The sequence below is a fragment of the Pieris brassicae genome, chromosome 7, assembly GCF_905147105.1.
Source record: "Pieris brassicae chromosome 7, ilPieBrab1.1, whole genome shotgun sequence".
NCBI lineage: Eukaryota > Metazoa > Arthropoda > Insecta > Lepidoptera > Pieridae > Pieris > Pieris brassicae.
Window position 1 is genome coordinate 3379006 of NC_059671.1, and position 12479 is coordinate 3391484.

The window sequence follows — 12479 nt, forward strand, 5'->3', positions numbered from 1 at the left end:
TCTCCATTCGCTTCCTGTTAACGCCTCTTTTTTTTGTATACACCTTTTTCCTAGGCGTTCTCTTCTATTTCCCTTCCTTCCACATCCTTTTATCTGCGCCTAATATCAATCGTCATTACCCATTATCTTCTTTTTTCGCTATCTATAAAACTGATATATTTTGACAGGAATTAGATAAGATCAAGTCTAAGAAATTACACAAATACTATGTAACGTATTTCTAGGTCAACCACTCGTTAACAATTTCTTTTGTTAATTAATGCATATGTCAATACTCCACGAGCCGGTTATGGATATGCACGAAGGAGTGCAATTATTTTTTGAATTGCAAATGTTGAATCAATTTAATTTTATGACAAACTAACAAGATTTTCTCTGCTAGTAGCAAAAAATATGTAATGATTCACCGTGCGATCGTTTCCATCCAATCGGAAAATTCCTGTAATCTTACAAGACTTTCTTCAGCAATCGTTGTTCAGGTTCTAAACACGCGAACTCGGTATCAATACGCGATTATGTTGCGCAACAAATACACAATTTGGCTTATTGACATAGGCGTAATTTGGTGAAGAACCGGCGCGTGCGATTCGTATCCAAACGTTACAGAACATTCTCAATGTATTATCAACAAGATAAGAACTGAGTAGAGGATGACATCACCGCTAAGACCCATGTCTCCATAAAGAAAGCGTTCAGTAGGTAATCTTTGTCTGATAAGATATTATTCAACTAATTGACAATGCGCGTTTGTTAAGAATACATTGGTAAAAACTGATTGAGGAAGCGACTGTGATTAGTTGAAAATTGCTTATTCGACCGTGAAATGTCGATAAAAGGTACAAAAATGAGATATCAATCCCGAGTCTTTGTGCAAGAAGTCTACTCAAGCAAAGTTGACTTGACACAGACAGGAGCATATCGGATTGAAACTCGAAATCTTAAACCGGTTCCCTTGGATTGTTTATCCCTTTCTATCTCAGGGGGGCGGCTATTAACTCTCCTTCTTCGTGAGTCACTGTTTTTACGTATCTACCGCGGCGCGGGCGACGGGCCGTTCTACGCACTTCAGGGTCACTCGTCCGACTTCGTCACGCTTCGACTTCAATGATTATGCGACAATACCTTAATGTTCACATTAATTATAACTTTCTAATAATTACGTTTAACCTGTCAATTAATACTAATAAACTAAGTGATTAAAAAGAGGTCTAATTAGTATTAACCATCACCATAATTTTTCAATTACCCATGATTAAATTTCAAAGGCAGGTGCAATATGAATTATCCACAAGTGGTGTACTTAAAGTGTTTTATTTGTCATCATCAATTTACTGCTTTTTAAGCGTTTATGTGCTACTTGGCATGTTCACGGATAAACAAAAACATTCGCAGTACTTCGTGACTTTATTTTAAACATTTGCACCGTTTTGCGCACGTAATTCTCTTGTATTTTTTTGTTCACTGCACATCGCTTATGCCCGAGTTTTAACTGTTACAAAGTAAATAGAATTTGCGGTCGGTGAGATTTTTTGGTCTCTCTTCGAGTTATTTGTTTCTTGTTGATGTAATGAATGGCAGCGTGCACCACTCGGAGGTGTAGAAAGAGAAAGGGAACTTATTCAAAAGTAGGTAATGTTTTTGCTGTTCGCGTTGTGTTGCTGCAACGGCGCGCATGATTCATCGACGCGTGGGCGAGCTTATTCTTGTTCTATTCGCACTATAGCTTTTCTTTTTGTATCTATAAGCTTTAATTCTTCATGAGGATCATCATTAAATATCATAATTGATTTCAGAGTAATAACATTCAATCATTTCTCATTTTGTTCTTGTTCCACCTACATGTCTTGGTTAGTTTAAATAGAGTCAAACAATTGTTCATTAAGATCTTTTATATATTTTAGTATAACATCAGAATGCGTCTTTCTATATTTACTGTACCTGTTTTGAGTGAGGTGCAGGCGTTTGTTTAAACCTCGTATCACTCTCTATTCATTTTTATCAGTAATTTAACGGTCCATTTTGTTAGCCCTTATTTTTAACTGTTTGTCGTCACAGACGCCACTTTTATGACATAACAAAAGATTGTAGACGTACCGTTACCGCTTCAAAGAAATATTAAGTTAATTGTCGTTTTAGTTGTATTATGTTTGACAATATAATTGTTGTATATTTAACAAAATGTCACTTAAGTTTTTAGTGGAAATGCATTCTCATAAATGAAATCTTCAATAAGTTTTTAGTTTTAAACTCGATTCTATTTGTTAACTAAGTCTTATAATTATCGTTTTTCTACAGTGTCTTGGTGACTTGTTTGCATAAATTTTTTCAGCTGTGAAAAAATTTTAGTAGTGACGTAGTCAATATTTGTCCATACATAATAAGCATAATGTGGATATTTGATTCAATTTTTTAGATGCTGATTAGCGTACGATTCAGAAATAATAAAGTCTTTTTCTACAGTCAATTCAAGGTTTGATGAAGTGGAAACTCAACTGGGCTAGGGAATATATATAGCACTTAAACATGATGCAGTCAAGTTAAAGTCAAAAATCATTTATTCATATGGATAACACAATGTGCTCTTATGAACGTCAAAAAAATAAATATGCTCTAAATGCTTCTAATTTTACATTTACTGCTCTTAAATCAAGTGCGAAGTGGAAGAGAAGAACTGGCAATAAACAGTGCATATATGAATAGAGGGATTGTTTACAAGAATTATACAAACTTTATTTCCATAAATCAATGTCGAGGATCAATATGTACTTTATAGTATATATCTCTTATACGTTGGCATTACAATATTCAAATTATACGACAGACAGAACATCACGAAACAATAAATAAAAATGAATCGCAAAATATGTTGCTAAACGCAAAACTGGAAGACGGCTGACCAATACGAGTAATTTTATTTATTTATTGAACTCTGAGCAAGGTTTTAATTAAGGGAAAAATTGATAAATTTATTACTTTGGTTTTTATTCCGGAAAAGCGAACAGCCTTTATTGAGTAGCATAGCAAAATGTTCCATATGTTGGTACAACTAAAGTAGCTACAAAAAAGGTTGGCTAAGTAAAAAGTAATATTAAGACGAATTAAGTCGAAGCTATTATTAAGATTTATAGGTAAAGAAGTGATTTTTTAACTCATAAAAAAGTAAGAAAACATTGTTTAATAAATAACAAACAAATAATTGCTAAGAAAAATCAATTGATAACTTTTTAACAACCACTTTTATGATCAGGTAGGCTTCGACATAGGCCTCTCTTATTTTATCCCATTCTGCTATGTGCTTACGATATGTTATAAAGATTAGTCAATATGTTCTTAACCGTGATAATGATCAAAAGATCCTTAAAACTGATTGCACACAGAAAAGACAGTGAAAGAATTACAAAGTGTATTTCAGAAGACACTAGGCTTTGCCTCGCTACACTTTAAGAAAACACTTTTTAAACGGTGACCACGCACACTTTAAAGCACGCGAAACGTCGGAAAAAAATTTAAATTTAAAATTATGTACATAACAAAAGACAATACTCGCTACACTTGTTCCTTTTACAATCTGTGTTAGGATGTCCAATACAAAATCGTAAGAATAATAAAAGTGCGGATGTGTGTTCTCTGCCCTACATAATGTAGGGCAGAGAACATTTAAAGGTCTTCTTAGGAGAATGGATTACAATGCCACTGAGAAACAAAAAGCTCGGTTATGCGCGTGCACAATACATTTGCGACATTATCCATTACTCTCACAATAAAGGTCATATTAGTGATATTGAAAGTTGTTTTGGTTGTAATTTATTAAAATAATACCGTCAGACGTTGTCCTGTCTTAACTATGAATATTGATTTCTAATTGGTATAATTAACTAAAAAAATATTCTAATGTTTTGTGATATACAACAATTTTTGTTTGTTTTTCTGTCGCGTATATAAATAGTTTTGTTGGTATTCCGACACGGGAGCACGCGGCATGTGAAAAACGTTTTTTTAAAATTAATGCCACAAACAATTAGCGACTGTAATTATTTTATATGTATTTTATCAATATAATAACGCCGATCGAAGCATTTGTTTTAAACGATATTCATTTTTCTTACATGCTCTTTGACGATATTTGCAGCGTGTATTCTGTCAATGTTATGTCAAACGCCATAAGGTTACATGAAAAACGTTTGAATTGTAAAGGCGTAATGGATTGAAAAGAAAAATTGGTATCGTAACAAAAGTGTTCTTAAATTTTCAAATTTTCCGCGCAATTTCCTTAATTTTCAGAAGAACCTTCTCCTGACAATAATAAATACAACAAAAAATGAATTAGCGAAATCGGGCCAGCCGTTCACGCGTGATGCCGTGACCAAGTGAAATAGGGATTCATTTTTAAATAATGTAAGATATGCTTACGAAATTTCTAACATTCGTTTGTTTATCTACTTAATTATTGTTAAAGTAGTAAATTCACGATGTCGAGACTTTTATAAGCGAGTCGTGACTGAAATGTTAGCTTTTAGGAAATAATTTTAAGCGATGGACTTTTTCCTTGCTTTGAGACATTAAAAACTTAGCAATGAACTCGAAGTTGGACAAATATAGCCTTTTTAAATATGCAGACCCAATGTGTCAGCCATTGATGTGGGTTAAGTGGTTTAAAGATATGTTAAACAACTTATAAGTAAACAAAAATTTACTCCATCTGAAAAAAATAGTGCTCGCTACAATCTTTACAAGGTCTGCTTCTCAGGTTTCTGTATCCGTTTTGGATTATTTGTTTTTTTTTTCTAATAGGCGACTAGATCAGTGTCAAGCACGAAAGTGCCTCTAAGGTATGCTGGTTTCCATACGACGTTTTCCTTAACCATACGATCCCTGTTAGAAGAGCACATTACTAGCTCTGGGAAGTTACTAACTCAGGGATTCGAGCTGCACGACTTGTAGGCCTAGTATATGTCAATGCTGCTAAGATAGTGCTCTAAATATGTAGACGATAATTAATTTACAATAACATGTTAATTGTTTATTACTTTATTTTAATAGATAATTGTAATTTTATCTAACGTTTATAGGATATGTAGTCTTAAAATGCTCCCGTATAATCCCTCACCACTCCTGCCTATTAGTGATTTATTGTTTGCGGAACTCGACCCACACCACAACCCATTCAGAGACTGGGTGTGCTTTCTACAGATCTCCCAGGCCTCAGCGTTATAACTGTTACACTTTTGAGACACTCATCTGTACATTGTCATGTGCATTTCAATGGTTAAAAAAGGTTATGTTATAAAAAACTCAATTCTCAAGGCGTCTTTAGAAACTATAGGTTGACTAATTAAAATTACTTAAAGTTTATACTCCTAGAGTGCCGCTCAGTTTACGTTTAGTGTTTGTTATAAACTCAGCTATTTATAGTTCGCACTTCATAACAGCGTTTAACGCAATTCACATGTATTGTTACGTCTATTCTAATGAATACGTTAATGTTTAAACGAACCAAGTTCAAGATCTTGGTCGGTATTGTATATGAAGTCCTTTACAATTGGTTTCTTGGGCAAGTTTGCTATTCTGAATCTCATTCAAATCCTGGCTCAGATAGAATTTTTCTATGGTCGCAATTGAGCTTGTTCGAAAGGAATATTGTGAGGTTCGACAATGGGTACAATTCAAAACTGAGGCTAAGTCTTTTTTTTTTGTTAAACGGGGCAAACGGGCAGGAGGCACACCTGATGTTAAGCGATACGGCCGCCCATGGACACTCACAATACCAGACTGCTCGCGAGTGCGTTGCCGGCCTTTTAAGAATTGGTACGAGCTCTTTTCTTGAAGGACTCTGACTCCAATATGTCAACAATGTATTGGATTTTGACATACGAGAGTCATAGTTCGCGCTAAGTATTGATTATGAATCTCCGCCTTAGACCCAGCAGAAAATTATCAGAAAAATTATGGTCCTATTAGGTGGTTCTAGTGCATAAAAAACTTAAATATTCTTCACGGTATAATGGTCTTGGTATCGGAGAATTTGCTTAATTAAAATGGAAAGTACTATTGCGAATGAAAATAGAGTGAAGCCGTAAATGGGGCAATTCATATGCATTTTGATTGCAATCTGTTAATGTTCCGTTACTTACCGACGCTCGACACGTGTTTTGTTGCTATATTTGATTTTATGAGTGCTTCAAAGAAAATACAATTTTAATTCGCGTTTAATTATTACATTATTAGATAGGTTGATAGTTTCAACGAGTCATAACTTGTCGTAATAACTTCTTAATCGTTTAATATTACACATTGAGCTTCTAGATGTCTGGTTTATACAAACTTTTCAACATTATTGTTTTTTTTTTTAATTATAATTCAAATCAAGAAATATAATAATATAATAATATATGAACTAGGTGCTTCTTGGTTAGTTATTTCACTTTACTGCAACATTATCCCTAAATCCAAGATAGTACCCGTAACCCCAATATCAGGGTTAATTTATTGAATAATTTACTATAACGTGATCAATATTTATGAATTATACAATTCACGAATGTTTACAATTCGTCACACGATATTAATTACGAGAAATATCATTAAGATAATATTGTAATTAGACTTACCTTATCAGTTGCGTTTTTTATTATTTTTATTCAATAGTGAATGACTAAACTGGTTTAGAACGTAAAAAAATATTCTGGTTTAGAATTACTTGCTACTAAATGAATTATTTTTAGAACTACTTACTACTTCGTACGTGGACGTACCCCAACACAATGTGATTTATTAGAACTGCCTTGTAACACTATGAAATTCATCCCAAGATATCATTAGTTACCATGGTTACCATATTAAACTCTATATTTATAGTCGTCAATCTTCACGAAATGCAGTTCATTACTGTGTACACTGCTTAAATCGATAAAATATGAAAAATGTCAAAGGCTTGAATAAAATTTGCATATTTAATTAAACAGTATAAAACTCTTAGCAATAAATCTGCTACAAATCTGTGAAATCTATTTACAACGGTAAAGGAACCAGTTGTAGATCGTGTTGTGGCAACATCGAAGCAAATCGGAGGGGGGGGGGGACACACATGCATTATTCAAGGCTCATTTCTATTCAACGCCAACAGGCCGACCGATAAAAACTTCTCGTTTGACAACTTGGACGCCTGCGCCTTTTGTACTAATGTCATGTTCCCTACATTTAACACGAACTTAGTATTTATTGCTGTCCTAACTCTCAAAGATAGATCATGAATGAAAGTCTTCATTCATACGAAACACGCTCAACAACTTTGCTTCATTTGAATTACTAAACGGCCTACAACCTGGAAGTGAGATAAGCATGTTTTAAAATCTTTACCGAAAACGTGTCAAAGATTTTGGAGTTTTCAGCATCCGCTTGGCTGGGTTATTTTTTATGAACCTTGGTACCTTAACAAGGTTCTAGGGAAAAATAGTAATACGCGTTTGGGAGTAAAATTAACTAAATCACCTCTATTTAAAAATTTAACATATAAGTCCTCACGAAAGCTGTGAAAATCGTTATATGTATAGCTAATTGTAAGCTTTATCTCACCTGTTGCTCTCCATTAATTAGAATAAAAGTCTATGTACCTAATACATAAACTATTTTAAATTAAAAGAAAAATTATTTGGTAATTCTTGTAGTTCTTTAGATATATAACTATTAATCTACCATGTGAGTATGTAATGTTAATATCGAGTACATTATAGGTGATAGTTCAAATCTATTATCCATGTATTGGTGAGTAAAAAAGCAATTCGATGCGTGATTATTTTGACCTAGTTATAATAAATTAACGTCATGTTTTGTGATCGTGTGACGTTATTATTAATGAGTCATATTGTTACAAATATAAGGATTATAGGATTATTGACGCTGCTTACAAAGGCTTTCTTAGTCACGATTGTCAAAATGTTTGAAGCAGCACAGAGTTTTTAAGGCTTTTATGTGTATATTTAAAGTTATTTTTAAAGATGGTATCTCCAAGGAAGCAAGCTTGATTTTAATTTAAATATATCTTAATTATCGAGATGACTTTACATGTACTTTTTTAATTATTATAAATCATAATAGCGAAATGTTTAATTAATATATTCGTTAGTTAAATCATATATAAGTTTTATATTAAGACTAATTTGAATCAAATCAACTAAGCAACAATATTAAATTATTATTAGATTGTCGTGTAACGACTTGTCATTCGTAGCGTCGCGGAAATGGTGCGAGAACTGGATTGCTGTTGGCAACGCGCCCGGGACCACTGAAACATTTTAGATGATTGACGCTTGTCAAGAGCACAGGAAAATCGGAAAATATTACGTTAGATATAAAGCGGTTTTTCTAGAATATTGGGAAAACCTATTGTTTCAATTAATTCCATTACTTATTTTGGGTTGATATTTGTAACATTACAACTTTGCTTCATTTAAATTACTAAACGGTCTACAACCTGGAAGTGAGATAAACATGTTTTAAAATCTTTATCGAAAACGTATCAAAGATTTTGGAGTCCTCAGCAACCGCTTGGCCTCGGTGTGGGCTTAATAACTAAAATTATATATATAGTAAGCAAGCCAAAAAGTAGAAGAGTTAAAACAAAAAACAATTATACTAAAGATAGAGTCAAAGATGAAATACATATATACAAAAATGTTCAAACATTTACAAAAGGAAAAAAAAAACTTTTTTTAAATACATTTAACTAAGTAATACCTAATTCGGTTGTGATGTGTAATAGTGTGTGTTTGGGGTGTGATGATGATGCAGGTGATTCAACGCTATGGATATTCTTAATACTCCTTTAATGAATATTTTGCGTAAACAAATCAAGGCTTGAATAGTTGTCGTTGTATGTCCGGGCTGCGCGTCAAAACTGATATTTTTACATACTTGTGAGGAACGTGAAACAAAGCACGATTACAACTCTGGTAGGCGGGAACATGAATATTATAACGATTTATTTGGTAACAAATTATTGGACTCCGAGAAGTGAATGATTTCTTAATACTATGGCATCGTATACATTTTGCACGTGTATGAAAATAATAACATAACTTGTAACTTCACGCATGATAATAACAAAGATGGAAAGGTACTGTATACACAACTTTACGTCACCCCACCGCGTACTGACGTATGTACACGTGACCTGCACTATTATGTACATTTAGTTGAATAGAATTAAAAATCTATAGATCACCCACGCACAAGTTGCTATGCAAGGCGCCAAGAGGTAACACGTCAGGCACAACACAGACACACTTCACAATACACTTTTTTGTATTTGCTTATTATAACTTTAACAATAGTTGGACCTTCTTGGACTGTATTTAGTCATTTAATTTGTATGCAGGTGTAGAAATGTTACCATTTAAAATAAATAAAATAATCTTCGCATAATTGTAGGCCGTATTAAAATAATAAAAACATGTCAAAGGTTAAAGTGTTGAAGGTTTAAATTTAACTAGCTAATAGTTAACCGTAGATTTATTTATTTATAAGTAATGCTAAAAACAAAACACTTAGATAATATACAAAGCCAAACATAGGAAATTTGAACATTAAACAAAAGACAATTATACATAATATTTCGAATGAAAAACTAAATTGTTACTGCTAAACAAAGTCAAGGTCTTCCCGCCTCTTCAAATATTTTCTTAAATCCTCTTTGGTGAGGTGGAAAATATCAACATCCTCATAATAATTAGTGTCATAGTTAGACAAAATCCGAAACATTGACGAATTACGCAGTTTATTCGTGTTACATGGAAGAATTGTGAGTATCTTGTCGCATACGGCAGAGGGTTTCTTAGATAAATTAATGACCGCAAATAGAGGCTTGTATCCGGCCATTGAGAATATCGTGCAAAAATAATAAATCTGGCTGACTTTTATTTTTACACTGAGTATGTACTTGATACTGATACTTGATGAAGAGCAGTGTTGGCTTGAGCGTGCGACTCTCATCCCTGAGGTCGTGGGTTCGATCCCCGGCTGTGCACCAATGGATTTTCTTTCTATGTGCGCATTTACATTCACATTATCTCGAACGGTGAAGGAAAATATCGTGAGGAAACCGGCTTGCCTTAGACCCAAAAAATCGACGGCGTGCGTCTGGCACGGAAGGCTGATCACCTACTTGCCTATTAGTTTAACAAATGATCATGAAACAGATACAGAAATCTGAGGCCCAGGCCTAAAATATATATACACACATATATATATATATTTAATTGAAAAAAACTCTTATAAACATCGAGCCAAGTTTACAGATATAAAGCGAATGACAGTTTAAAATTGTTTCTAGATAGCTAAATAGTCCTTATTTTGTTAGATTACGTCTATTCTATAGTTATGCAAACATTAAAAACGGTTACTGACTGATTATAACCCGCATATTGGATTGTGCGGCAATGCAATGACATTTTCTAATATAACCAATTGTATTAACCAATTCCTTAACGTTTCAATTAATTCGATTTCATAATTTCCTCATTCTTAATAGATCTAAGGATATTGTTTTTAAATAGTAACTCTTTCCTCGAGATTTCTCGTAAGAATATTAAACTATGAGTACCAAGTTGTATACACTTATTCATAGCCGCCAAATAATGCCTTAAGGGATGCTATATTCTTTAACTTTACCTGGAAATAAATAAGAAGTAACGTTTAATAAAACAAATATATTTTAATAATAATAACAACTATTCATGACAGAAATATGGTTGTGACAAAATTGATCTATTCTTGGTCCCTACATAGTTCCTGTGTGTAACTAGATAACAGTTATTCTGTGGTAAATAAAACGTTTTTTTAAAGAAAAAGTAGTGTAAGTATGACAACTCATCAAACACAAATCGTAAAAGGCATTATGTATGTGTGTATTTGAGAGTTGGTATACCTATACAACCTGCCTGTGTTAGTTCTTGAAACCTCAGAGTAATGCCAAAATACGTAGTACGGCCTCTGAATGTATAAAACCCATGTAAAGTAGAAACGGAAATACACAAAAACGTTCCAAAATCAAATTTGTATTATCCAAAGGCTTTATAATATTAGTGTTGATTTCCTATTTATTTGTTTAGGCGCAGTGTTAGGTATGAAACTCGCAATTAAAAAACACAACATAAAAAGTGCATTAACGCTGGGTAGATGCATCGGCCAAGCCAATCATATACATATACGGCGAATCAAGACTGCATATATGTCGCAAGCTTTTTTAGCTGCATGTTCTTTTGCGGAGTGGAATTCTGCTAATCGTGGCCGGCAGCATTTTGCGAATACCAACCATGTCGTTACTCGTTACAGTGGTTGTTAAGCGAATGCAATTTTTAATAGCCTTTTTAGTATATCAATAGTTTGTTTACGTGGGATTAGTTTTATGCAGTCACGGCTTGCAAATAACAATGAAAAATCGCAAAAAACTTAAAGGTCCTTTTGGTTTATAATTGAAATATTATTACTGAAAGTTCGGAGTTTTAGTTTCATCCACAACGAAGGAACGGAGTGGAAAATGTCCAGAATTCTTTCGAGAAAAGGTTGGCACGGCCGTGCTGTTTCATGCTCGACTTGGGGCACTGCTGTGTCACCTGATTACCAGATGTAAATGATTAGTGAACTTGTGTGGTCCATTAATGAATTGCGCATTACTATAAATAACAGGGAAGGAAAATTCTAAAATATATGTTAGTTTCCTCTGCAATTTTTCCTTGATTGACGTATTATTTTAGATTGTATTTGCGTATGCATTTGAATTTTAGTTTTTAGCTTTTCGATGAGTAAATGTCTGCAAGCAGTGTTTTGTAATGTAATAATAGGTCACAACTATTAGCGAAACTGCAACTTACTTAGTACATAGAACTTGTAGAGGAGATAATTATGAAAATGTTAATAAAATTTCTTTAAAACGTTACAATATATTTTTCGTACACATTTAACAAAATAGTATTCTTGATATTAATTACCTGACTTATTTCTGTTAATATGTAAGGTTTTGTTCGTTATATACATCACAAATACATATTACCTATTTAGGCAAAACTATAACGAATAAACAAGAATGTAATATATTATTTACAAAAGTTTTGTAATTCTTTATCTTATATGTATCATTTATTTGTTTCCATATCGTGGTTGCCTTGAGGAGATCGCTCGACGACGAGCGATGTGTCATTGTACTCTTTATTATTTTAACGGTATTTTTTTGACAACGCCGTTAAAGAAGTTTCCTTAAAAAAAATTTAAACTAGTCCGTTGTATAATCATTGTACTGTGGCTTAGCAGTTTAGTGTCGGTAGGTCGCGTCGCCCACGCGCCGAGTCTGTAAATCACCGAACGAAGCGGCTTGCTTCGTACAATCTATGCAAATAGCGACTTAAACTTATTGCTCTCGCCTCTACCTTTCCAAATGCATACTAAACAGCGCCAAACTACGCCTTTGTTCCCGCTTTTCACTTAAC

At 33.4% G+C, this 12479-nt stretch overlaps 1 protein-coding gene across 4 annotated transcripts in view; it reads left to right on the forward strand.

Annotated features, from left to right (window-relative positions):
• LOC123712392 (transcriptional enhancer factor TEF-1) overlaps positions 1-12479 on the forward strand; it is a 77555-nt gene that overhangs the window by 18810 nt on the left and 46266 nt on the right. The gene's annotated exons all lie outside the window — the stretch shown is intronic.